This window comes from Thermobia domestica, chromosome 5 (assembly GCF_964235325.1).
Source record: "Thermobia domestica chromosome 5, izTheDome1.hap1.1, whole genome shotgun sequence".
In the NCBI taxonomy this organism is placed as follows: Eukaryota; Metazoa; Arthropoda; class Insecta; order Zygentoma; family Lepismatidae; genus Thermobia; species Thermobia domestica.
This window is the reverse complement of record NC_137458.1, coordinates 288,350,769-288,373,226: the sequence shown is the minus strand read 5'-3', so window position 1 is coordinate 288,373,226 and position 22,458 is coordinate 288,350,769. Positions and strand designations below refer to the sequence as shown.

The 22,458-nt window shown below is 34.5% G+C and overlaps 1 protein-coding gene across 2 annotated transcripts in view; it reads right to left on the bottom strand.

Moving 5' to 3' along the window:
- Window positions 1-22,458, bottom strand: part of LOC145686678 (NACHT domain- and WD repeat-containing protein 1) — a 1,466,154-nt gene that overhangs the window by 1,225,145 nt on the left and 218,551 nt on the right. For both annotated transcript variants that reach the window (XM_081760197.1, XM_081760198.1), the window contains exon 3: window positions 15,576-15,618. The gene's annotated coding sequence lies outside the window, so the exon portion shown is untranslated. The remainder of the gene's footprint in view (window positions 1-15,575; window positions 15,619-22,458) is intronic.

The window sequence follows — 22,458 nt, the reverse complement described above, 5'->3', positions numbered from 1 at the left end:
AACCAAACCAACCATACCAATTCACCATGAAAATTGTGAAGAACCGCTTCAGAAGCTGCCTTGGAGATTCTTCTTTTTTTACATCTTCTGCGGCTCGCAACAACAGGATTGGATGTAGATATCCCAGCCCTTGTAAACTCTCCTAGTCACCCTAATTTATCACATTGAATGTAATATTTCAAATACATTTTTATATTTTTCTTTTGTAGTATAATAATAATAATAATAATAATAATAATAATAATAATAATAATAATAATAATAATAATAATTATTATTATTATTATTATTATTATTATTATTATTATTATTATTATTATTATTATTATTATTATTATTATTATTATTAGCTGCGGCCCTTCGCCTTGTTAGCGAATACGGTTATGGCCCTCAGGCTCATTATAATTGGACACCACTGCTCTAGCCTATGGAGAGCTCAAATTTGAAAAAAAAAAAATCGCAAATAACACACACGTAGAGAGACACATAGACATAGAGAATTCAGGAACATACTTTTTAAGTTCGTTGAAAATTGAGTTTATATTTTAAGGAGCTTGGTTTAGAGGGTCCAGGGTGTAGAGTAGGTATATGACTTTTTTCAAATTGAAAAGCCTGGGGTGGCAAAAAATGAACATTTGGCTGTAAACCTCGAAAATGTCTTTGATTTTGTTTAATTGTAAAAACAAACAAAAAAAAAAAAACTCCCGCACCAACATTGATGCTGTTTTAGCATTAGGAGAAAATTCGCCTACTTACACAGTCTGCATTTGGCACTGAATATTCTATACAGTACATTAGTAAAATGGTTTTAAATTTGTGAATTACTGTTAATGAACTTGCTGTTGAGATATTTGTCACTTTTGCAAGTGTTGTGATGCTCTTGCATCATTTTCATAGCTCGCTCGGCCACCACATTTGAGCGAAGCACATCCAGCATAGAACGTTCTTTTACCCAATGAGCGGAAAAACACTTTAAAGCTTTAGGACACTTTAGGTCGGAGATAGCAGCATGCAATTCATTGTATGTGTCCTCTGTATAGTGCTGAATTGAAAATCGTACCTTTGTCCATCTAGTTGCGATGAACTCAGTAGCAAGTACGTTGTAGCTGATCTCTTCATTTTGGAAGGAGAAAAAAAGGCAACCATGCATAGATTGCACGTGACTTCCATCTACCATTGTTGAGGAAGGTAGCTTCTGCCAGTTCAACTGAGGCCACTTGTTCTCCTTCCGGTAGAAATTATATTTTTCACGAAGTTCAAATAGAAAGCGAAAATTATTTCTCCATTCTGGGTTTTCACGTGGCGGTACCTTTCCTGTGCCAAAATAGTTTTCTTGTAAATCGTCATACCCAGCTAAAACATCGTCAATGAATTGATAGTTGAAGCTGGATGACCGTGATTTTATTGGGAATACTGAATCCAGTGTCGCAGAAGCAGGTTAAGAATATGATGTGGACATCCTATAAACTAATGCTAATCGAAACCCATTTGTTTAAAATGTCTCTGAAGTCTAACAACAACAACACTTTTGTGCCCTATATTCAATGCTGTGGGGTCAGAAGTGATCATTTTAATATTCATCCATGCATTATACTCATCCAACAAGGCTTGCAGTAAGATATAGATGTTCTCGGCGGATCTGCTTTCACAAACCAAAACTCCAAGGCGAAGACTTCTTTCACAATTCTGCACTTGATAATCTTTTCTTCCTATTCTGGTCCCATCAAAATGCAAGCAGGATTCCTGTTCACCGAAAATTTCTTTAAGTCGGTTCTTCATTGTTTCAGCTTCCTTGATCAATCGATGCAAAATCCCCGATTGTGAAGGTGTGGGTACATTTATTTCTTCCTCAGCCAAGTTCTGAAGAACTTTCGCTGCTTATCCTGTAGACAGATACAGTTTTGACACGAGTTTGCCTGCAGATTTTGTTACTTGATACGTTTCATAGGGGGAAGCAGTATGATACTTACGTTTCATTACGCTCTTCTGAAAATTCAGAGTCACTGTTGACCTTACGTTCTTGAGTATCACTAATACTCACATGTTGCACTTGGCTTGCTACTTCGCCTTTTTGAAGGATGGATCGTTGATATAGAGGCAACTTTCGCGGTAGTGTATCCGACTCGGCCACCAGATTCAAGTTGTTTTCTATACAAATCTTTGTCTTCACTGCAAAGCCAGTTTCCTTTTTCTTTTGTAATATCGAAGACACTAGTGAGAGAGTTTTCAAACACTTCATTCCTCCTTTTTCTATATTTTACGAACAACTGTATCAGCTTGGCAACTTTTGCTCAAATTTGCTGCATAGTAAGCAAAAGAAAATTCAGCTTTTCTCAAAGTCTACACAGTCCTTAAGAGATTATCTTTATTCTATCCGACTGCCCTTTCAGTTCATCGTACAACCCCAAATATCTACCAACTATGTCTCTGTGTGTAGGCATTTTACACATTTCACTCACGTTCGTTTTCATTTCTGGTATGCTCGGACGGCGTTTTCTACATGTCGCTAAATTCTGTGTTCACTTTTCCAGCTGATTCAACTGCTGATTTTGATCTTTTGGTTTTGAATGACATTTTTAAATCTAAAAATAGAAGAGATCGCAGTTAGAAAGACAATTGAGGGAAGCAATGTTGCAAATATATACAAAAGTAAAGAATACTAAAGTTTTATCACCGGCAAATCAACCTACTAGGCTCGTAACACCAATAAAACTGATTTGCAAAAGTGTATAAATTAAAAGTGCAAAAGTGCAAAGTATAAATTAAAATTTGGAAAATAACTTGTATCTATGTTGCTTACTTATAACTTACACCAAAACACAATGTGTTATTTATATAGGAATCTTTGAATTTCTGCGTGCCTCATGGGTTGATGTGCAGACAAAGATCTGTACATTTTGATTGTAAATATACGATAAATAGATTACGTTACCACAATTTATATTATACCAATGTCTATTAAACCTTTCCTAGATGCCAGACTTCTTTTCATTATCATGTTTTGCGAATCAGAAATTCTTATCATATATCGTTTTCTTTAACTTTCCTCGCATATGATAATAGATTAGGTGTGGGACGTTTTTCCAACCCCGAATGAAAATAACACCAGAGAACTAACGTATAGACAAAAGTTCATTAAATGCAATATCAGGAAAATTAAAATTTTGTAAACAGTTAAAAAGTAATATCCCTAGTGTAGAGAGTCGAAAGTTAAGAGCCTAGTTCCTTGTTGGAGGTGAGCTATTCACCAGAAATAGAGAAGTCAACCATTTCCAATTTCGACGTTGTTCACTATACTCAAAAAAAGGATAGATAACAGGAAGTTGCTTCCCGGAATTGATTAAGGGTGCGAAGAGCACACTCCATCCACATCCTTAACTTTCTACCGAAACCGGAAGTGATAGGAACCCGCTTTCTGTTTCAATATTGATCTACATAGAACAAGTGATACCAGAGAAGAAGAAGTTTTTTTTAAAAAAAAAAAAAAAGATATAGAGTTTTAAAAATAGATACCACTCTTTCAATCCTCTGTTCAAACCTCTGTTACAAAGAGTGTTGTCTCGTTGAAGGTTCCCAGCCGGAAACTGCCGACATGAAGGTGTACATAATCAGCAATGACCTGTCGCTAGCCACGATAAATCATGGTGCTTTGCAATCATATGAACGTTTCCCCCAAATCATAATGGAGCCTTTACCTGCTTGTCGTCGTCCTACTGTGCACGTCTTGAGTATCTGCTCTCCTGAAAGACGACTGATTCTGACCCAGTTATTGATGTGATGAAGCGAGTATCGTGATTTATAGGACTATAAAATGTTTGCCATTACTCGACGCTCCAACGACGATGAAAAAGTGCCTATTCCAATCGTAATTGGCAATGCCGTGCTGTTAACATTGGTCGTGTGGGACGTCACCTGCGGAGGCCTATATCTAACAGCGTATGGTGAAGTGTGTGCTGAGACGCACTCATATATTGTTCATTGTTAAAATCTGTTATTAATTGAGTTCCAATTTGTATTCTATGTTGTTTTACCAACTTCTACAGTCTACGACGTCCGACATCTTGTACATCCGAATAGTAAGTGACCACCCGACGCCTTGTAGCTTCACATCATTTTCCTACCTTTGGAAGTCACCAACCATGGCGAATCGCGCTGTTTACGAGATAAATCGATCCCAGCCGTCTGAACACCACAATGTGTCCGCTGTCAAACTGTGACATATCGATGACTTTTCTCATTTTAAGCACAATCACCCCACTAACTGATTTAGTGAAATCATTGTCACTCTCTGGCGAGAGGTTCTGTTGTGCCCCATGCCTTTAACCCCCCTTTGGCATTTCAGTTTAGTGTATTTTCAGTTTAATTTCTACCAGGTAACCATGATCAAGAAAACAATTTTTTTCACATTACCTCAGAAATGCCCCGAGGGCTCGTTTACGACAAAAGTTTCGTTCGTTATGTTCTATATGTACTTTATTTAAAAAAAAATCTATTTAACTCACACTAAAATGTATAAAATTTTAGGCTTTCCATTTTCAAAGCAATGTATTTTTCATACATACAACACGCACGAATGCCGTACATTCACAACCTTCTTACCTCCATTAAAAATTCTAAGAGAACAGATACAAATTAATTACTTGTATGTAGCAGTAGCTATGTAAGGACAAAAGCAAGAGGAAAGAAAAAAGAACTTCACCTAGAAGTAAAATGAAAATACAAGAGGGACAACCTATAGGGACCACAATGTTGCCGGAAGATCTTTATTTTTTTTAAATGAAATATATGACGATGTTGGGTGGTTTTGTAAATGACGACCTCCCAGCGGGAATCTTTATTATGTCGGACCCAGCAGTTGGTTATGAAATGATGCACGAATGGAGAAAATACGAGAGTAAGGGAGAGAAAGAACAGATTCCCTCTTATTCCTCAGGGTTTCCAACAAATGAGCAGAAAACAATGAAGTTTCATCAAATTGGACTGCCTCTCTAACAGTTATTTAAAATAAATATACTGCGTATATCCGTAAGTAACAGATAAGTGAGTACACAGTTGAATAAGCTGAATTTGTTTTTTAAAAACCCAGTGCATAAGGACAGTTGAATTGGGAGACTACTCGAGGTGCAATATTTTATAGTTTGCGAAACAAATGCTTTTTCAAATTTCAATAATTTTTATGTATTCAAATATTTTTAAAAAAATCCTTAAATAAGCACTATGGAACAAATTTATTATTAGAAAAAATGTTTAGAAAAGTGTACTATTTAGAACAGTGATGCAAACAAGAAACAAAAACTTTACTAGCCCAAGAAAATAGATACTAGCCCACATTCCACAATAGAAATCATTTATTTACCTTCAGTATGATGTTAAATACTCGCCTGCACCGATGAACCACTCGTCCCAGGCGATTGGGCGAGTGGCTATTTGCATCCCTGATTTAGAATAAAAATAATAATATTTTTTTCATTAAATAAACAATTGTTTGAACAAAAAAGAAATTGATCGTTGTTAAATTAGAAGAATAATTCTTCGATCAAAACAATGAATGTTCGAGTGAAATAATAATTATTACTGAAACAATATAATAATTGATTAAAACAATAACCGATAGATTAAAGTAACCACTATTCAATTAACTGGATAAATGATCCAATGAATAAATTATTGTATCAAAGTAATTAAGTCTCGAACAAAGTAATAATTAAATAAAATATTAATTGTTTGAGTAAAAGAATAAATATTTGATTAAAACACTAATTATTCTAATAAAATAATAATTATTTAGTTAAAGAATGATTACTCAATTAAAATCTATATAAGAAATTGATAGGTTTATATGTTTGTGGACGTTTATATGTTTGTGGACGTTTATATGTTTGTGGTCAGTTTTTATGACAATGATATCTCGGAAACCACAAGCTCTAGAAAGATGCTGTTTTCATCGATCGATTGCAAATTTTGTGAAGATTTTTCAATTCTAATTGAATATTTAAAAACAATGGTCGTTATTTCTGTATTACATTTTTAGCGGTACACCAGAATTATTGAAATTTTAAAAAGCAAAGTATCCTACGAGTAATATATTCCAAAACCACAAATTCGTATACGGGTTTAGTATATTTCTCCGGCGTTCGTTTCATGGTCAAATGATAATGAAAAACGAAGGATAACTATTTCTCCAGTTCACGATGAATCTTTATCGTTTGGAGTCTTTTGCCCAATGAATGCCCTATGTATTACTGACATCATAATTAATGTGTGTAATGCATTTGCTTATTACATACTGCATGCAAGAAGAAAGAAAACACTGATCATACATGAATTACAAGCCCCAACCGGAAGTAGGATTCAAACGATAAAGATTCATTGATAGAAACAACGGTGCAAGATATTGAAAAAATAATCGAAAAATCTCCCTTTTATGATACTCCTTGCCGACTTTTATCAAGACGTCTTTCACTTGTATCTGTAAAGGAACATGGTAGATGTGAGGAATGACAAGGAGACTCATGCTTCTATGTGAATTATGCGTTACGAAGAGAGCGCAGGTTCAGCTAGTAGTCAATTAGAAGCATAATTGTTCCAACAAAATAGTTATTCGATTAAAAGAACAGTTATTTGAATACACAAATAATTGTTCAAATAAAAAATAGTTGTTCGAATAAAATAATAATTAATCGATTAAAATAATTCATTGTTCAAATAAAAATATAACTAAGTAACTCTGTGTCCTATGGAACCCGGAGGTTCAATGCCGCGTTCACAAAAGCTCTTCACTGACTTGTATCCTTATATTCGAATAAAAGAATTACTGATCGTGAAAAGAATTGCTAATCGTGAGTAAAAAGATAGTTGTTCGAAGAAAATAATAATAAGCCGATTAAAATAATACACCGTTGATATTAAAATATATGGTTTGATTAAATATAACACAATTTATTTGAGGATACATGCTGTTAAATAACTGTTTATTCTATCATACGAACAGAATTTTGAGCTTAAATTTACTACCCAATACAAATGAACAATTTTTACATTGTCGGTAGTACTTTAGTATAATAAATTAATTTTCCTAAATTACTTATAATAATATTTGCTATTGGGAATAAGTTCATAATGGGTAGCTTTTTTTTAAAAAAATGACATAGACGATTTTGATCATGTTTCATCTAAGAAAGGAGATTAAGAAAGATTAATACGGCGGCTTGGATCTTTTATTAAAACTGACAGATTATAGATTACAATATATCCACCAACAGTTGGTTGCCCAACCATGTTTAAAATCAGAGATAAATCCACCGTATTCAAAGAGATACAGTAAGATTCAGGAATAAGAATATCATAAGGCAGAGTTTCTCAACCTGGTGGTCGCGAAGATAAGCGGAAGAGAGAAAAATAATTAGAATCTAATACTGAAAAATATTTTTAAATATTATTTTGATCTAATTTCTGACAGATATTTTTATACATACTGTTAAGAACAACGAAATATAGGTCTACTAAACATTTTCAATACGTGCAGAGTTGTTTAAAAATCAATTAAAATGAAAGAGGTACGATATGAAATTACAGAACTACATATTGAAATACTAGAAAAATACAAATGCAACAAACCCTGCATATCGAAATACAATTAAAATGGATATATAAGGACATATGTATGTGTGTGACTGAATAGTCTTTTTTCAGCATGGAATTTTATTTGTTTACTAAATTTAATATTTAAACAACTTCCTTTTGAGAGTTTTTGGTAAAACTGAATACATACACAACATTGTATCAAATGTACAAGTCAAAAATTAAAATACTCAATAACTTTTTAAGCAAATGCCCAAGTTTTTTCAACCAAAATTAAAAATCACTTTATTTTTCTGTCATGTGACCCAAAATTAAGGGAGTTATGAAGTTTTAAAATTTTCAAAAAAAAGGTCATCCATTTTGAAACAGTATGAGGGATCAGATTCGAAATTTGTAATATGAATGAACTGACTAAATTTGGTTTTAATTTATTCACTCTTAGGGAAGTTAATGTATCCACTACATACAAGAAATGGATTTTATTATTATAGAAATCGATGGATATCTTGAGATCTCCGCAATACGCATATTAAAAATCTTTGAAACATCTACACAAAGTTATTTCAAACCAGAAATTATAAGCGGTCGCTGGCAAGAGGATGTGATAAAATGGAGTGTCGTGATAGGAATTAAGTTGAGAAGCACTGTCATAAGGGAATTATTGTTTCACTATAGAATTCTGTAATTTAATTTATTTCATAGAAATACGATGTCGTTGATGTGCTGCAGAATAAGATTCTTAAAATGTTAAATTTCATAGAACGAGAAATGAGATAAACATGAAAAAATACGACAACAAATTGATTCCTTTGTTGGAATGAAAAAAAAATGTCAATAGAAGTATCGTGTGCATAACCTTTCTATTCAAAGAAATGCCATTTATCTGTTCCTATTAGAAAGAGGAAACGAAATATTCCGTCGAAATCAAATGCAATCTTCTTTAGTTTCTTTATCGTAATATGCTGAGCTAGTTTTCAATTTGTTCTTATCAGATTGTATCTGCACGCAAATCCCATTCACGGTGATGGAAAAAGTATAAAAGAAAAATTTTTTTATACCCTGTATTTCGCTGCTTTAACATGCAAAATTACTTTTTCGGTAAGAGAGAATGGGAAGAAACACATGATCCGGAAAAGAATGTCAACGTTTTATTTATATTAGCTGTGACAACTTAAGCTATACTTCACAAAGTTAATATACACATTAGCTATTCTAATCAAAGCAAACGCCAATATTTCAATAACATATATTGCAGGTTCGGTAATTTATCATTGCTTTTATCAAACACATTTTCTACAGTAAATGCCTTCACGAAACGTGACGTGTCTGAAGAAGAAAATAACAAATTGTCGAAACTGACTTAAATATCATCGTAGATATTGTCATTATTGGCAAGTCGCTTGCTACAACTGAAAAGCTTTCTTGCTCCACGGTCTTCCGCTAACTCTTCGCCTTCACCTACGATTTTTCTGTTTTGATATTGTCCATTAATTGTAGTCTCATTCGCCTCTTCCCTTTTTTCCTGCCACCATACCCTCTAGCACGTCCCTCATGTTACAGTTCCTTCTAAGCAAATGTCCCAACCAGTTTCTCCTTCTCTTTTTAATAATATTTAAAATTGTTCTTTTTCCTCCACCATTTCAAAGACCCTCTCATTCGTTTCCCGCCCGATCTAGCTAATTCTCTCACTTCTTCTCGACACCCACACTTCGAAAGAGCTTCCAGTCTTTTTTCATCATTTTTGCGTAATGTTTATGCTTCTGCCTCATAAAATACAATGCTCCACACGAAGCACTTTCTGAGTCCTTTTATCAATTCTTTATTCAAGGTCCCACAATAGTACTTTCTTCCTTTTAAAGGTTTCTTTCGCTATTCTTATCCTTGCTATTATTTCACGTTCGCACTTCACATCTTCACTAATAATACTACCCAGGTATCGAAAACTAGTCATCTATTCTATTTTTTCCCCTCCTACACTATATTTGACACAGACCCCTTCGTTCCAATCACCATGACTTTTGTCTTTCTAACATTCATTTTCATCTCATATTCTTCACAGCTCTTCCTCATGTTTTCTAATATCTTATTGGTTTTTTCTTTAGAGTTTTCAACAAGCGCCATGCCATCTGAAAACCGTATACACCTAATCATTCTGCCTCCTACTGAAACGCATTCTTCATTTTGTTGGCTCTTTTTTCACTATCTCTTCTAGTTAGAAATTAAATAATGTAGGCGAGAGATGACACTCGAACTCCCGTTTCAACTGCACTAACATAAATTATTAAATTGTTTGCTTTGTCAGATTTTATTACTTTTTATCTAACGTAAGTTATATCCGCTGTACTGAAACTAATGCCTGTTGGTCTATAAATTCTGTATTCTTAATGCTATTTACCATAAACTGATACCAACTATAGATCTAACTTCATAGAGAACTTGTAATTGGTTTATTTTACTCAACTAGAAGTATGGACTGTATGCATCGACAAAGGACAGCGACTAAGTTCTCATTCGAGTTCTCGCCTGTGAAGCCGTGATAGACTGCAAAGACGTATGGGGAGGCAAGCAGAAGTTCGAAGATGCGTTAATAAGCTTAAAGTGGAAGAAACATCAATAAGGGACTAAACACGTACTGTGGTGGCCTATAACGCCATCAGTGACCTATCATGTCATCAGCGAGTTGATGATATGATTCGTGCAGATCGCCAGTCATGGTCCATGACGTTGCGACGAAGATGAACAGTGGACATATTACTGTACAGAGGATTACATGGAAATTTGGGTACTGAGAAATGTACGAAGTACAGTTGCCTTATCAGTAAATATCTGCTTTGAATCTCAAAAGGGTCGCAGTTTGTAAAGAAATCCTCGTCATGTTTGACGCCATATATGGGAAGGTTGCACTGGACGACAGCAAAGTTCAAAGATGAGTCAATAAAATTAAAGCAGATGACACGTCAATAGACGACTCAACTGGTACTGAAGTGACTTATGACGATCATCAGCGACCTGATAACATGATTCCTGCAGTTCGCCAAATACTGGTCCACAATATTGCAACGACCTTGAACTGTCGATATACTGCTGTGCGCAAGATTACAGGGAACGTTGGGTACTAAAAAGTGTGCGAAATAGTTGACTTATCAGTTAATATCAGCTTTGAAGCACAAAATGGTGGAAGTGTGTTCAGTGCTCCTCGTCATGTTTAACGTCGATAAAGAAAAAATCCATTTAGTGCCTCAAGATGAGGTTTCGGTATGCCAAAACGACCTCCAGATAAGAGGTAGTTTCAGAACTGTTGCTGTTTGTCGCTACATTTGTTACTGCTCTTGTTCTACAAAGTGGCCCAAAAGTAGGTATACAGACCAGCACGATCAAGCATGACATTTTAATTTATTAAGATAATGCATTTAGAGAGAGAGTTAATTTCGTGTTCAGTGCACAAGTGAATCAACTCCACTTTTGATCATTTTAGACACATTTTGTCTTAAGATCTCTATCTCAAGCTCCTTTTACATCTTAAAAGATTCATGTTCAGATATTGTAAATAACTCTTGTAATGTAAGAAACAAAGGAATCAAGTCCACTTTTGGTCATTTTGGGCATATTTCGTCTTTAAGATCTGTGTAAATAACTCTTGTAATGTAAGAAACAAAGGAATCAAGTCCATTTTTGGTCTCTTCAAGATCTCTATCTGAAGCTCCTTTCACTGCTTAAAAGATTCATGTCCAGATATTGTAAATAACTCTTGTAATGTAAGAAACAAAGGAATCAAGTCTACTTTTGGTCATTTTGGGCATATTTCGTCTTTAAGATCTGTGTAAATAACTCTTGAAATGTAAGAAACAAAGGAATCAAGTCCATTTTTGGTAATTTCGGACATATTTCATCTTTAAGATCTCTATCTGAAGCTCCTTTCAGAGGTTAAAAGATGCACATCCAGATTAATAACTATTATAATACATGAAACAAAATTACCTTCTCCATGTGCTTAAGGTGGATCACCACTCGGAAGTCAGTACATATTTTAGCTCGTTCCCTTAACTATTGCGCAATGAAACGTTACATATTATAAATATTGTACTATAAGATGGAGTTATGTTTCAGCTACAACGCAAGGCACTGATTCATTTGGTTGTGTCGTCTGATATCGAGAAAAAAAAACAAATAAAAGAAAATATTTGGTTCGTTTTACAATGAGCACACAAGATGGCACTTGCTGTTAGATCTTACTAGAAGTGCTCCGTTTTATGAAATGTTTATTTGTATGTGTAAAGTATTTTAAAGTAACGATCTTATTACGAAATAGATATATTATTTGACTGTTTTTCATGTTATGTTTCACATTTTATTTAAATATTAATTTACATTTAAGGAAATAGATTTTGAGACGAAACTTGCGCAGAACGCCATAATGCGTTCTTACCAAATTTTTACGTTTACTGTGGTAGTCACAATAAGAAAATTCCTGGATTCTAGAGTTGCTTTTCGAGAAGCGGAACTTACCTGTGAATTGCGGTAAGGGTCGAAAACTAATTTCACTAGTAAGTATCCAAGCACAATTCCAGAATTACTTTCTTCATTATCTGGCATCAATAAACACTCGACACTATCTGACAACGCCGCACTAATCAAGCAGCGTTTAGCATAGCACCGAGAACACCTAGTGATCCACCTTAACTATAGTGTACAGACTTTATATCTATTTTTCTCCCAAGTATGATAATTGGATTTGATTCGTTTCTGCTCCATACATAGAGAATTTTGGAGAATTTACTTCGTTAGAAATACCTATATTGAGGTAAAGCAGGGGTGTCATTTGGGGAGGCAGGAGATAGAGAGAAGGGATTATTGCCCTCCTTAAGTTTGTGAAATATACTTGATTGTTAGTAATATACTAATAGAAAGCGTGACATTTGCATAAGTGAATAATCTTGTCCCCTCTAGCAAAATATGAAATGATGATGGTGAGGTAAAAAAAAAAAAAAAAAAAAAAAAAAAACTGAAAATATATCGGCTAAAATTGTTGAGTAAAAAATTGGAATTCATTTAGAAAAACGAGATTATTGTTTAATCTATTTATGTACCTGCGTACAAGGAGGAATAAGTATTCACATATACGTCATGCAAAGGTAGACAATAATTGAAGAGTATTGAGCACGCACTGTCGGATACAAACTAAGAGTCTCAAGAATAGGGTGGAGTGAAATAGTGGTTTAAAAAATTTTTTTGGAATTAATTTTTCTAATAGGGCGGAAAAGTTGCCTTACCATTAGAGTACTGTATCACAAAAATATTAGTCTCGTTAATTAATTCCTTTGGGTGCCACACGGGACTTGAAATTTGGCTGAAATCCAATATTTTTATCCGTATTGGTAAAATGGACAAAATTATTTTTTTCTGTATTATTTTTTCTAATAGAGAGAAAAAGTTGCCTCACCATTAGAGTACTGTGCCACAGAAATATTAGTCTCCTGAGTCATTTCCTTTGAAAGCTATACGGACTTGAAATTTGGCTGAAATATGTATTTTTAACAGTATTGTGAAATGAGGCATTTTTTCTGTTCGGAAAAGTTGTTATACAATAATATTGTATCACAGAAACCTCACTATATTCGAATACAACGTCTTTATAATTATTACACAAGTTTCATAACATCAACTTTTTTGTTTCTTAGTTTGAAAATCAGTTGGAAAATCTTTATAAACATATGTGAACAAACATAAAAAGAACACTAACTTGTACGTAAAATTGGACTAGATTTATGTGCAGTCTGTATTACCCTACGTATATACTCAACTACAGGCATCATTAATAAATACTGTATATTAATAATATTAGAGAAGTTACTGAGGCGATTTTTCATTCTTGTCTGTTTGAATATAAGCTAAGAAAGCTTTATAATATTATATTTAAAAAAGATGACAAAAATACACCACTCAGTACAAACATAAGATTTAGGTTTTTGTGTGTAGTGTATGTTACAATAGACATCTTCACACAATTTTTAGATTAATTGCAAATATAAGAAAAGTCATGTAATGACATGAACATTTCTGATCTCAGTTTCAAAATAACCTAGGAAATCTTAATATACAAATAATATGTGAAGACATGACAAAATACATTACTTTCTATTCTTGAAAATGAGCTAGGAAAACTTCATATCAAAATAATATGTGAAGATACTTGTCAACATACATTACACTGTAGAAAACTCTGACTTTGTGTTGAAGACAGGCGTACGTCTTCGGGACTCGAGTCTTGCCCTTATGTATCCATCTCGTGCACTTACACCACAAACACAAGACGATGCTTCTGTCACCAATTTTACACATCGTTCTACAGCTTGGCTAAGGCATGGAATATTCGGAATTTCAATATTTGTGGTATCACCTTGAATGACTCTATGAATATTCGAAGCAGTGAGATTCATAATAAATGGGGGGAGGGGACAAGTTATAGCCAAAGCTGTTCAGTTTATGAGTTCTGTGTAGTCTTCAGCTTCAAAATTGACTAAAGGAATGTCGTAATTTCTGATTCCAGGCATTTGCGAGGTTTTTGCTTTAAGGACTCGTCTTAAGTCTAGTTCTCTGATATGTTTCTTCTCATCTGTTATCATAGAGAGGAGAATGTTTTCAGGATGTGCAAAATATCCATTTCTTTGAAGTACAGGATCAATGACTGCCTTGTACTTTTCAGGAAGGAAGCGCGATAACTGAATTATTTTGAAGAAACGTCTTGATCCATCTGTGCAAAAATGTTTGTTTTATGCTGAACCAAACTGGCGCATACACTTTTACAACATACTGAGAGAGCACTTTTAATTCTTCTGAAGGGTTTGATGTAGCTACATACAATCGATTAATTATATTTGCTGTAGGAACCCACCTGACGTGCGAAATGTTTCCTGGATAGCGTTTTGCCAAAGAATCAGGAAAATGTTCATTTGAAACAGCCCTGCAAATCTCATACAAATACTTCTGATCCGCAGAGATCATTATAATTCTCGAAAGCTGAAAGATGGTTCTCAATTACATCTTATTCCACAACTGGTTTGTTTTCACAATTTAATAATGATCTTCCAATCTGTGCAGAAAATGCATGAGGACCTGTTGTCTTACCATCAATTGATTCTAGCAAATGTCTTAAAGGGAGCTCATTTACGTGCAGCAGACAAACCAACCATTGCAAAAGTCTCTGAACAGACTCTTCTAAACGTCGTATTGTTACACCCTTTCTGCCAGTGTTTGTAGCAGTCTTTGTATTTGTAGCACGAAAATTTGAAATATTTTCACTCTATGTATTGTAAAATGCTTTGGCAGAATAAAAACACATACTCTCCATTTCAATTCTTTTTAGTTCAAGTTTCTAAGACAATTATTTGGCAGGATATCAACCATTCCTTTAGTCTTCTTGCTCGCCAACCTAAAAGTTGGAAAATTTTGCGGAAGGAAAGGGTTAACCATGCTGGTGGCACCCAAAGATAATAGATTTCAACGAAAATAAATATTGATTTTTAAAATACTTACTAAGGAGCAATAATCCCACACTATTAGAATACCGATGTGCAAACTTCAATTTTTCACTCCACCCTACTCAAGAACTCTACACGAGAATAACGAAGACTCATACTAAATGTAATTTTGACATTTATCAGAGTTCTACAAGCGTAATGACAGTTTGGGTATAGCTAGTTGATTCGGACAGCTAGATTGCTTTATTTTCTGTTTCATTGTTCTTCATTGGGCAGAATGGGTTGGCTTACTCGTACAATTTCTATTTACTCTAGTATGTGTTGCGGCTCACATTTAGCGGTCGCGATAATTTAAATTTGGAGCCCAACATTGAAATTTTTAATCAATTTTTAAACTGAAACAGATAGAGTGTCACGGTAATTGAGGTGTTTCTGTAGCCCCAACACTAAGAGACAACATCACAGTATGTTCAAAACATTAAAGAAATTGAATAAAGACCAACTTGTGTTGCTTACCTTAAGGTATCTATCCTATTTCACGATGTTATCGGTATTATCCCTGGAAAAAAAAAAGAAAAATGAGAAAATATTTTTATATTAAGAGTGTTTTTATTGTATTTCTTAAGTTAACATTACACTACGATTGCCAGAGTTTTCAGAAAAAAAGGATGAGTTTACGATTTTTTACATACACTATAACAAACATATGGTTTCACGTTGTAATGGAGAATAGTTTTGAGTACGAACTCTGGCAGCCTTACAAATAACAATCGCAACATATAAAACACAAAAGGAATTACAAACAATTTTCTATGGGACATCATGTTGCTAGGATGCAACGTTAAGCCCTCTGTTCTCGTCTCACACAACCTTGATGCTGAAAGATACGCTACAGTCGAATTCCGAAACAAAACTGTATTACACAAATCACTGTTGCCTTTTTAACTGCACTTTAATGAAGATTGCATCTCTTAACCACTGTTTCTTCCAGACCTGTTTTTGGGGGGCACTTTCCCTCGGAGTTCTGAGAGTGCTTCTCCGCAGCAGATCAAAATATTACGTCTAATGTAATAATAAATAGAATAGTATCAACAGTGGCCCCCTCCCCCGGAAAACATTGTTTCTGAAAAAAAAAAACACTGCTCTTAACGGTCCCACATCTTTTTTATGCGTTCAAAAATATTTGCCGTACACATCGAAATTCACAGCCACTTAGAGTTCTGCTTTTATTAGTCCAAGTTGCTTCTGTTCCTGACATCAATATATTCTGCTTTTATTAGTTCACAATAGCTTCTGTTCCAGACATCAATATATTCTGCTTTTATTAGTTCACAGTAACTTGTGTTCCAGACATCACTATATTCTGCTTTTATTAGTTCACAGTAGCTTCTATTCCTGACATCAGTATATTCTGCTTTTATTAGTTCACAGTAGCTTCTGTTCCTGACATCAGTATATTCTTCTTTTATTATATATAGTTCACATACTTTCTCTTTCTGATATCAATATACCACGATTGATCGAAATTGCGTCATAATCGAGACAATGTTGAGAGACAAAGACCAAGATGCTAAAAACACAATTAGTTTTAATCATAAAGTTGGTGTGCTGCTAGATAGGAGGTAAAAGTGCAACCTATTGTATTTTCTCTCTGAATACAAAGTTATATTGTTGGGTTGCGTTGTTAACATTCTGTGAGAAATCAGAGTGTCTCTTTCTTTTAATCGTACTAACAAAATCGTATAAAAACCTTTCTAAAATATCCAGGACTATGATTTATTTTATTTATTATTAAAACGAAAAAAAATTGTTTTATAGGAAAAAAATATAAAAACGTAAAACGTACGGGGAAAATGTAACCACTGCATTGTACTTAAAGGCGAAATTCTAGGAATCAATTTAAAATGAATACGTTAAGGTTCTAATTTTTTACATACATTCTGCAGCAGCACTTCTCAATCTAGTTCCTATCATGAACCGAACCCCATTTTGTCACATCAGCGCCAGCGATTTTGTCTTGCCAGCGATCCCCTTGGAATTTCTGATTTGTAATAAGCTTGTGTGAGATTTTTAATATACCTATTGCAGAGATCTCATGACATCCATCTATTTCTATAATAGTAGAATCCATTTTTTGTGTGTAGTGGGTATAGTGAGTTTCCTTAAGCGAATGGATTGAAACCAAATTTGGTCTGTTCATTCATATTACAAATATCGAATCCGATCCGTCATACTGTCTCAAAATGAATATCATTGGAGTGTTTTTTCTTCCATGGCAAACATTAAAACAAAGACAAGAAATCGCTTATAATTTGAAAATGACATAATAATGTGCGTCATAAAAATTGAACCGGAAATTGTCGCACTAGAGAAATCACACCATACTCAGGTATCTCATTTGCTGTCAATTTTAATTGTATTTCAATATGCAGGCTTCGTTGCATTTGTACTTTTCTAGTATTTCAATATGCACTTCTCATTAGTTTCATATAGTACCTCTTTCATTTAAATCGATTTTCTAAACAACTCTGCACTTGTTGAAAATGTTTACTAGATCTATTTTTTGTTGTTCTTAACAATTTGTATAAAAATACGAGGGCTATCCAGAAAGTAGATTACGTTTTGGAATAAAAAATCAACAAAGTATAGGAAACAAATTTTATTATATACAGATGAAAGCCACACACAAATACTACTTTTCGACATAGTCACCATTCAAATTAAGGCATTTATCGTAGCGATGTATGAGCTTGGAAATTCCTTCGTCGAAAAATTCGGCCGCCTGCGACTTCAACCACTTCGTTACCTCTTCTTGCAGCTGTTCGTCGTCATCAAAACGCTGCATAGCCAGCCACTTCTTCATTGCTGGGAATAGGTGGAAGTCGCTCGGTGCCAGGTCGGGACTGGACGGCGGATGAGGAAACAACTCCCACTGAAAAGATTCAAGAACTTCACGCGTGACATTTGCCGTGTGGGGCCGGGCGTTGTCGTGAATCAACAAGATCTTAGAGCTCAACATTCCTCTGCGCTTGTTTTGAATTGCTCTTCTGAGGTTTTGCAGAGTTTGGCAATACCTTTGAGCGTTTATTGTAGTGCCTCTTTCCAGGAAGTCCACCAAAATCACACCTTTTCTGTCCCAAAAAACAGTCGCCATCATCTTCCTTGCCGACATTGTTTGCATGCATTTCTTGGGTTTTTGGGGAGAACCTGCGTGCCCCCACTGCATTGGTTGCAATTTCGTTTCACAGTTCACGTGTTTCACCCATGTTTCGTCACCAGTAACGATGCGATCGAGTAAAGAGTCACCATCCTTATTGTAGGCGTCCAAAAAGTGCAACGCTGCAGCCATTCGCTGATTTTTGTGGTCCTCTGTCAAGTTTTTTGGAATCCATCTTGCACAAAACTTGAAGTAACCAAGCTTTTCGCTGATGATTTCGTGCAACAAACTTCGCGAAATTTGTGGAAAACTCAAAGAAAGTTCCGTTATTGTGAACTTTCGATTTTCACGGACTTTAACATCGACTTTTTCGACAAGTTCGGCAGTCACTTTGCTGGGTCTCCCACTTCGATCTTCGTCGTGAACATTGGTTCGGCCATTTTTAAATCTTATGACCCACTGTCGCACTCCACCTTCAGTGATAATGTTGTCCCCATACACTTCACACAGCTGCCGATAGATTTCTATCGGTTTACAGTTTTTTGCTGTCAGAAACCTTATTACTGCACGCACCTCGCAGCTCGCGGGATTTTCAATTAACGCAGACATTTCAAACCGTCACAGTATCTTAACGGAGCACAGCACGAACCTCTCACTAGCACGGCTAGATGCCGACTGAGCTGCGCAACGCTCTGACTCCCAGATGGCCGCGCTAGCCCCGCCCCTAGCGGACACATACGAAAACGTAATCTACTTTCTGGATAGCCCTCGTAAAAATATGTCCACCAGAACAAAATTCAAAATAATATTTAAAAATATTTTTCGTTATTTATATTACATTCTATTTATCTGTTCCCTTTATCTTCGCGACTCCTAAGGTTTGCGATCCCCAGGTTGAGAAACCCTGTTCTACGGTATAGAATAAAACTTCTCACCTATTAAGAAAAAAAGGCTATAATTAAATTTTTGAATATACACTTTGGCACCGAGATATCCGCCAAATATAAAAAATATTCCCTATTTGCAATATTAAGCAAACAAGAACTTAGACGTGAAAGTATGCCAGAAATGCTAGAATGAAGTCAGATGGTGCCCAATACTTGCTAATACTTACATTGTGTTAAAAATCATTGAATGTTTCATATTTTCTTCGATGACAATGCTTTTGAATGTATTCTTGCAAAACTTGTCACAAATAGTGTAACTATGCATGTTTGCACTGTTCACATACCAACTGACTCCAATTTAATAATTTATGGGATTTTTTGTCAATTTATTGAATCCAATTGCCCAGTCGGGGGCACTATTCTTTGTATGGCAGACTTTAATCTTCCAGAGTTAATTTCACACTTTTTCTTTTGCAATTCAACAGGAACCTGCAAAAGTCTTTTCAATTTTACTGATTTATTTCGTTTAAATTTGATTAGCAATGCACACTCATGTCCAAAATTATTGTCGCATGTCTATAAATATGTTGTTGTAGGAATATAATTTGATAACGAAATCGCCCGGTAATTCTTATAATGTTAGTAAGTGTATAATCGGCAAAGACATGTATGTGGCAAATTTCATGTGAAAAGAGCAATAAATAAGAACAATGAAACAAAAATAAAACTTTCTTGTCCATTTAACAACATTTTGTTTCACTCATTCTAATTTTCGTATTTATAATTCTTTTCCTATGAAATTTAGCACAAATATACTTTTCCGATTATACACATAGTATCAGTATTAAAAGTACCCTGCAAAATCATTATCAAATTATATTCTTATAAGAAGACAGTTATAGATATGCGACAATGAACATTAGTGAACATAATGAGAACATTTTGAACATTTTGTTCATGACTGTACATGAGCATTTTGAACATGAGTTTACATAATGAGAATGATCGCAAATTGGACTTAGTAATTATTAATACTGACGACGCTTCTATTGAAGTAGAAGAGTATCCTTTGTTCTCTGAAAATAAGCATCATCGTGCATTGGAAGGCCTATCGTATCTGAATGGGCCATTAATAAGATATAAACTGCCAAATAATTTGCTGGGTTTTAACTTTAGAAAGGCAAATTTACTGAAATGCACAATGATTACTAAAGGATAACTGGGACTGCTTCAAAAATCTGGAAGCTATTTACAAGTTGTATAAGATTATTTATAACGTGATACGTGCGAATGTTCTCCTTATGAAATTCTGAAACAAAAATTATCCCTGTTGGTAAATACCAGATTGTAGTGTCGAATAGATTCTCGGTTTTGGAAGGCTCACAGTGCAATTGTATTGAGGATACTTGGGTTAAAAGTAGGGATAGCATTAAAACGTCAGCAAAAGAAAATTTGGAACATGCGGAGATACATAGGAACAGACCATGAGGCAACCAGAAATGCACTAAACTAGCAGAGAAGTGAAAACAGGCGAAACTACGTCGACTACAAAATACGAACGAAAGAACTACACACAATTTCATTGACATCAGGAGGAAACTCCCAAAACATTTAAAACATGGAAACGTAATTTGTTTGAAAGCAAAAATTACTCAACTTGAAGATAACAGAAAAAAAAGCGAAAATAAGAAAAAATCATTTGGAACATGTTTTAGATCATCGACGAATTTAAGAAACGTTATCAACCTCGCGGGTATATGTTAAAGAAAGTACACAGAACAATTCTTTCTGACACGGATGTTATTTTGAATAGTCAAAAAGATTTCTTTGACAATTTGCTTGATACGCAGCTGAAAAACAATGTTCATGGGGAAAAGTAAAATGCACACAGCAGAACCATATGTTCCAGAGCCTAACCGAACAGAAACAGAAATTGCTACAAAGAAATTAAACAAATACAAATCTATGGGTGTGCGCGAAATTTCCGATCAGTTAGTTTTAGTTGAAGGGAGAGATTGTTGTTCCAATTCACAAGAAAGGTGATGAAACTGTAATAATTAGCAAGGCCTTTTGGCAATATCCTATAAAATTATCTCAAACATCATGCTAACAAAATTGAACACATGCTCAGCTGAAATTATTGGAGATTATCAATGCAGATTTAGGATAAATTGATCAACTATTAATCAGGGATTTACACTGAGGAAACAATTGTATGTGGCGTACTTAAAATCATATGTTACATTTGTAAATTCTGTAGTTTTTGGACTTAACGTACAGCAAACGTATAACTGAAAACCCATGTTTTATAATACTTTCTATAAAAGTGTTCCATCTGTACGTACTTTCCGTATAAAACAATATAGGGAGCCAGGATCTCAATACAAATGGACGTAGCTGACAAAGTTAACATACATATATGTAAGGAAGACTGTTAGATATCAGACATCCTGCAACGGTATGATGTAACATCTAAGGGTAGTGTCTATGTAGCATACGGATAGCATATGCTCCGTACTGATTTCTGTAGTAAGCAAGAGGATTCCGTATATTTGTACAATGTACCACTATCCGGGGAACGGATTCTTCTCTGTACCATTTTGTCAAATATTCGAAAAGAAATGGGATTACAATATCCCGGTACATCAATTATTTACTTATATCAGAGACTACGACTCGGTTAAAAGGGAAAAATTGTAGAGCATTGTTACTAAGTTCAGTCTACCGAAAGGGCTAGTTAGATTAACTAATATATGTTTAAAGTAATTGCAACATAATATCCAAGTTGAACAATATTTGTCCACGATATTTTACGTCGAGAATGGACTGAACTAAGGAGATATATTCACTATTATTATTTAATTTTGTTCTGCAATCAAAACCTAAAGCTGAATGATATTCACCATGTTATAGCGTATGTTGATTATGTAAATCTGATACAGAATGATATGAGAACAATAGAAAGAAATTGCAGAGCTTTTAGTAAACGATTGCAGGAACATAGATTTATAAGTAAATGCAGACAAATCGAAATATGTGAAAATTCAACACGACCATCATACAACAAACTATGGATACTTCAAAATATCAAACAATACTTTCGACCAAGTGAATACTTTCAATACTAACAGACCAAAACCATGTCCATGACGAAATTTTTAATATAGAGTGAAAGCAGAGAGCTCGTGTTATTTATTATCCAATGGAAAATATTTTGCCTTCCCGAATTTTGTCGAAGAATTTGAAGCTTAAAATATATAAAACGATAGTTGTATTATATAGTTGCGAAACATGGTTTCTTACTTTGAGAGAACAACACAGACGGAAGTATTGAGAATAAAATTCTGAAGTGAAT